Source organism: Gavia stellata, chromosome 13 (assembly GCF_030936135.1).
Source record: "Gavia stellata isolate bGavSte3 chromosome 13, bGavSte3.hap2, whole genome shotgun sequence".
Classification (NCBI taxonomy): domain Eukaryota; kingdom Metazoa; phylum Chordata; class Aves; order Gaviiformes; family Gaviidae; genus Gavia; species Gavia stellata.
The window spans coordinates 23,718,503-23,724,808 of record NC_082606.1 but is presented as its reverse complement, the minus strand read 5'-3'; positions in this window follow the sequence as shown (position 1 = coordinate 23,724,808).

Below are 6,306 nucleotides of genomic sequence, written 5' to 3'. Positions count from 1 at the left end.
CCCCTCCCGGTACACTAGTTGTGTATTTTTCGTCTGCTGTAATTGTATTCCACTGATGGTTTTGGTGGTGGCAATTTTATTATTTTTTTTTTTTCCTCCTTACCCCCCCCGAGAGGCGTCCGCTGGGACGTGACTTTGCCGTGCAGCGCGTAACCAGGCTGAGCAAAGATGTCCACTGGTGAAAGTTGTTCCTACTGTCGTACCCGTGCGTTGTTCGGTGTGTTAGTGATGGTGGGACGCTGCTGGGACCGCGGGGGACTCGGTCGGATCCTCAGCTACTGACGGGACATCAGCAACACAATCACCTTTTTTTATATATGGATTTTTTTTTTTTTTTTTGTGCTCGTATGTTTGAAGAAAAGGGGAAGCCCACGCTGCGGGATCGTCTGCGCAAGCCCTTCTTGGTCTTCGGACAGAAGCAATGAGGAGTGATTTCAAAGAAAGCATAGTAAATTCAGCTCAGGGAGCCACGAAAGATAATAGCAACTTATGTGTTTTGTATTCAAATGAAAGTAAAGAATTAGAATTGATAACCTTTAAAATACAGTTTTTTTAAAAGCAAAGTTTACTAACAAGTAGGGTTTGTGTGTGGTGGGGGGAAGGGGCTGGCTTTGGTAGGGTCCTGTGGGCTATATGGTCTTGTGTCTTCTGGTATATAGGTTCCGATGAAGCAAACCCCCTCCCCGCACAGGCCTGCGTTTCAGCATTTTGTACTAAAGGGTTAAAAAAAAAAAGACATAATGGGAAATAAAAGTATTTGTGTAGCAGAAGCGCTCACCCTGTATTGTAGCATAATGAAGAGAATTTTTATACTACATTTCTATGGATTATTTTTTAATTTTTGATTTTAATCTGGTCAAAAATAATAATGCTTAGGGTTCAGGTGAGAACTGCCTGGTTTACATACGTGGATAGTACAAACGGTGGAGAGGAGGATGAAGCGGAGGCGATGGGTACCCGGCTCTTCTGGGGCGCGTCGTCAGCATCGCATCCCCGCCAAGCGGCCGCTCTGGGGCAGGGAGGGATGAGATGCGGTTGGAAGGAGATTTCATGGGAAATACTTTTTCCTGTCAAAATAAGAGGGTTTTGAGATTTTTTTTTTTTGCCCTTTTCTGTTGGAAAGAAAAATAAGGAGAATGTCGCAGAAAAACGGTGTCCACCCTGTGCGGCTCGTCAGCCCCTCGGCCGGGGAGGAGATGGGGTCGATCTCGTGAGCTAATTACCCGGCCAAGGAAAAAGCAAGTTCTTTAAAACTGCATGTAGGGAAAGTGGTTCTAGGGGTGGTTTGGCTCAGAAAAATGACTCTGAAAATGCCCCCGGTACCCCCGCACCCGTACTGGCACCTGCCGAGGGGTTCAGCGCTGCCCTGTGTGCATTTTGGGGTTCGCGTTCGGTCCCCGGGGCTGGCAACGGCTCTGTGCCAGGGTGGCTCTGCCCGTCCCCCTGTGCCCCCACACCTGGGCGCAGCGTCCGACCCCGCGGTGCTTGGAGCATCCCCCCACCTCTTTGCATTGTTGGGGGGGGTGCGGTGGAAAGGGCTGGGGGGCTTTGAACTGCCCCCATGGCAAACCCCCTCCGTGGTAAGGCCCCTGCCAACTCGTGTCCTGCGTGGGCACTCGTTCGCAGTCGGTGCTTTGTTTTCCTCCAAGAAAAAGAAAAAAAAAATAAAGGAACTGCATGTACCGGAGCTGGCGGAGGGTTATTGAGTCAGACTTTGCGACTTTACACCAAAGTATGTAGCAGAATATGTACAGCTGTTAATAACTACAACTGGTTTTTGTAAAAAAGGGAGAGAAAAAAAAAAAAAGGAAAAAAGAATAAAAAGTAAATGTAATGATGCTCGAATGAAAGCAAAGTGTCTATAAACCATTTGATCTCTGAAAATCTGCACTGAGTTGTTAATAAAAGCAAGCAAAGAAAGCGAGGGGCCCTTGTTCCTGCGTGGCGGGGCTGGGGGACACAGGCCGCCCCTCCCCGGGGACCCCCCACCCATGGGAATGATGGCGGAGGTCGGCTGGAGGCAGAGCCCGGCGCAGGACCCCTGGGAGCGGCTGCCTGCGGCCCCCCAGCCCTCGGCTTCTCCCGCTTCCCACCCTTCTGGGTGCTGTGGCCGCAGGGCCGGCTGTGCCCTCCTGCCTGGGATGCGCGGATGGATGCGCGGACAAGGGACAAGCTCCTGGGACATCCCACCACCTTCCCTTTGGGGCGAGCGAGCCCCCGGGCAGCCCGCACCCCATCGCTTCCTTTTTCTTCCCAAAGGCATCGCCCAGCTGCTTTGTTTCTGCTGCCGCCAGCCTGCAGCGAGGACTTGGGGACGCAGGGGAAGGGCTGGGAGCAGGGGACCCTGCACCCCGGGGGGATGCCGAGGCGGGGTGCCAGCCCGCGGGATGCTCGCCGGGGCTCAGGGATGGGGTCGGGCGGCTCCGAAAGGGTGGGACGCGAGCACCCGCATGCCTGCGCTCTCAGCCCGGGTGCCCCTGACAGAGACAAAGCACTTTCCTTGAACTAGGACATATGTACTGTCCTACGGGGGCTTCCCCGTGATGTATTGAACATGACAGAGCCTGCTGCGAGGGAGAAATAAAAAGCAGGAGCAGCACTCTAACTGCTTGGTTTCCCGATAATGTACAGCGGTAAATGGTTATGAGTGCATTTAAATCTGATTTTAAGCTGGATGGAATGAGGGGCTTACACAGGGGACCATTAAAAGATAAAAATTGCGAGAAATCCTTTGTTGTAAGATTTCGGAGAGCCTGGCGCAGGGGAGTGGAAGGGTTCGATGGGGCCCGGCGTCCCCCCGGGCAGCCCCCGGTGCTGCCCCTTCGGGCACCTGATCTGCTGCGGCTTCTGCTTTCAACAGTTCCCAGCAAACTGTTGCCCTTTGCAATTAATTTGGTTTGACTACAACCTTTCCGAAAGCGCTGGCGGAGGAGGTGTTAAAGCCGTGCGCAGTCTCTCCGATTCCCGTTTACGCTACCAGCCAGGCGCCGAACGCCTGTACTTTATAATTAAAGTATTCCAAGCCCCCCCCCCGATACTTTTAATTATTTATCCATAAGGTCTTTTCTTTTTTAACATGCTTTTAGTTCAGCCTCGGCCGGTGCTGCTGTGACACATCAGGGCGTGAAGGCGGAGACCTCGCGCGTCAGCTGGCAAATCCGATGGGAGTTGCAGCAGGGCACCGGGATCCACCCGTGCCGGTGCTCGCCCATCCCAAGGCTGTGCCGTGCTGCAGGTGGGCCTGGCACAGCTGGCAAACGGCACCTTTTGGATGGCATTACCCGCTTTTCATTAGTGATTTCCTTCCGCCAGCGCCGTGGCATCGCACTCCTGCGAGGACGGGCTCCCACGGTGGAGGCGTGCAAGGTATTTGATCCTGGCACCCGCTGAGCATCAAAACTGAATGGTTGCCCTTTTGGGTCCACCCTATAGCCACCACCCTTTTGGGTGCACCCCGACATTGATCCCGGCACCCGCTGAGCATCAAAACTGAGTGGTTACCCTTTTGGGTGCACCCTGTAGCCACCACCCTTTTGGGTGCACCCCGACGTTGCTCCCGGCTGGTTTCCCGCAGCAGTGCCGATCCTGGCGCCATGGCAGCTGAGGGCAGGGGTTGGACCGGGAGGGTGCGGCGGTTGGGTGCAGGTCACCGCGGTGGTTGGGTGCAGGTGACCGCTCCGGCAGCCGCCCGGGTCTGGGCGCCGCTCCCCCTTCCCAGCCCGGCTCTCCCGGGGCGGCAGTCAGCCCAAATTGCGCTTTGAGTAACCCGTAATTATCAAATTACAGCGTGCAGGCCCTGGCGCTGAGGCAGAGGTTGTCAGCTTGCCGTGAAATAACTAACTAACCAAACCGACCGAGGCGCAGGGTGGCTGCTCCCGCTGCGGCTGCGACGGTCACCCTGATGCGCCCCGTGCAGCGAGGGCTTTGGCAGAACTGCCTCGGGGCTCCTGCGTGGATGGTGGGCTGCACGTGTGTCCCCCGCCCCGAGCAGGCGGAGAAGGGGGATCGTGACCCCCCAGGACAGCCTTCCCTGAGGGGCCGACCCGGCCAAGCAGCTTTTCCCATGCTCTGTGTCTCACCCCTAAACGGCAGTGCCGGGCATCGCTGCAGGCGTAGCAGAGCCGTGCCGTGCCATGCCGTGCTGTGCCATGCCCGCCCCGGGAGCGAAGCAGACCGCTGCAGGCCGTGCTCCCCAGACAGGCAGCCGTGCAGTTTGGGGAGCGGGGATAACAGGGTGCCCCCTTTGTTTTCCCGGGCTCTCTGCCCGGTTCTGCGGGGTGGCTCAGCCTTGGGGGTGCAAGGGGCAGCACCCCCCCGCAGCACGGCTCCCAGGCAGCGGCTGGGCCGGGCGCCGTGCCGGGGAGGGCCGAGAGCCCTTTCCTACCCCCTTTCCATCCGCCATCCGCTGGGTTGCTGCGGCACCTAATGCCATCCCTCCTCGCCGGCTCTCGGAACAGATGGCGGGAGGAGGCTCTGGGACACCATCAGCTGTTGTTATCGCTAGCTGATGACACGGAGTGTAAATTCTGTTGGCACTACTCCCTTCGTCTGTTCTGCCTCTGCATCCCACCAGTTTTAATTACTGTAATTGAGTTATAATGAATGATTGTGCATTACCATTGTCTGTAATGTGGCAGGGAGTATTCTGTTCGTTACACACTCCATCTAACAACATGCCCCTCCTCGTTGCTTTGTTTATCTGGTTGAAGGGTGTCATCACTTCAAATGGCACAGATAAAACAGTACTCAGAGTGTCTGCGTTTAGATGTTTATCGTTTTGCTGTTCTCAGGCGCTGGTGCTTCACTGAATCCCAGCGGAAAACTGCAGAAACAGATAAAAACTAATTTGGCTTAATCCCTCTTGAAAAAAAAAACCAACAAAAAACAAACCCAACACAAAAAACCAAAACACAACAGCAAAAAAAAAAAAAACCAACACTGCAGAGCTTTTGCCCGCTGAAAAAATCATTAGCACGGGTTGACACACATCGCCCACGGCAGGCGGGATCGCCGAGAGCCTCTCCCGGAGGGCGCTCGCCCCTGCCAGCCACCGCTCGCTGCACCGGGCGGCTTGTGGCTGCCCGCCTGTCCCTTCCGCAGGTGCCACGGGCACGGGGGGCCCCGGGAAAGGCGCCTGGCCCTGCTCCACCCATGCCCACCGTTTGGCCCATGCATGGTGCTCGCCGCTGCCTTCGCCTTTGCTGCCGGGGGAGAGGCTGCTCCGGGCGCGGGGCTGGGGGACGGCGGCACGAGAAAGCGTCAGCCCCCCAGCCTGGGGACAGCCCAAGCCCAGCCCGTGGGGCTGTTTCTGATGGTGACATCTCAGCACTGACCTGGGACACTTGCAAAGCTCCTGACAGGGCTAAACCCCGCTGCAGCCTGCCGGGGTGCTCGGGGCTGGTGCTTACGCAGCACCGGAAGGGCCAGCTTCAACCGGGAGACTCGCCGCAGCTTGGAGGGTCTCTGCTGCTCTAGGGAGGGATATTATTCACATGGGAAACCGTGGTCTTTCCCAGCCAGTGTCTCCCGTGGCAGGGATACAGACAGCAGGATGGGATGGGATGGGATGGGATGGGATGGGATGGGATGGGATGGGATGGGATGCGATGGGATGCTCCCTCCCAGCCCCGCCATGGTGCACGGGTGCTGGCAAGGCGCCGGTGCCAGCACCCAAGGAGGGAGCTCTGCTCTTCCGATGGCCCAGCCGCCCCATTCACCGCCTCCCCAAACTACCTCCTGACCCACCGACGTGTCGGCAGCGTGGCGTAGAGCCGGTGGAGAGGAGCTGCCAGCCTCGGTCACGGCCGTTCGCTGCGAGTGTCAGCACGTACCGTCCCTGTCCCCTGCAGAGCAACCCAGGAGGAAACGAAAGGGGACGGGGTGCCAGCCAACGTGCCACCGCCTCTGCTGCAAACACCTCGGGCGAGGCAGCCGCTGCATGCTCTCCTGGCCCTAAAACGCATGAAAAGTCTCATTAAAGCATGAAAATTCTCAAAAATCTCATTAAAGCACCGCGGCACCCCCCGCTTTGGGGGGTGGTGGTGATGCAGCGGTGCTTTAATGAGATTTATCTCTTTTCCAATAAATACCTTCCAAGCGCTCGGCCGCTGGGATGAGCCCAGCCCCGCATCCCCGGGGACGAATCCTGCAAATTGGGGGCTCTCAAGCTGTGACCAAGGGGCACAGCTCTGTGGGGAGACACAGGAGCACCGAGCCCACTGAAAACACAGCGTTGGAGGGGGACCCTCTTTAGTTTTGAGGTAGAGGCCAAGATCATGTTAATTTTTAAGGGCAGGTCTGCGTTCG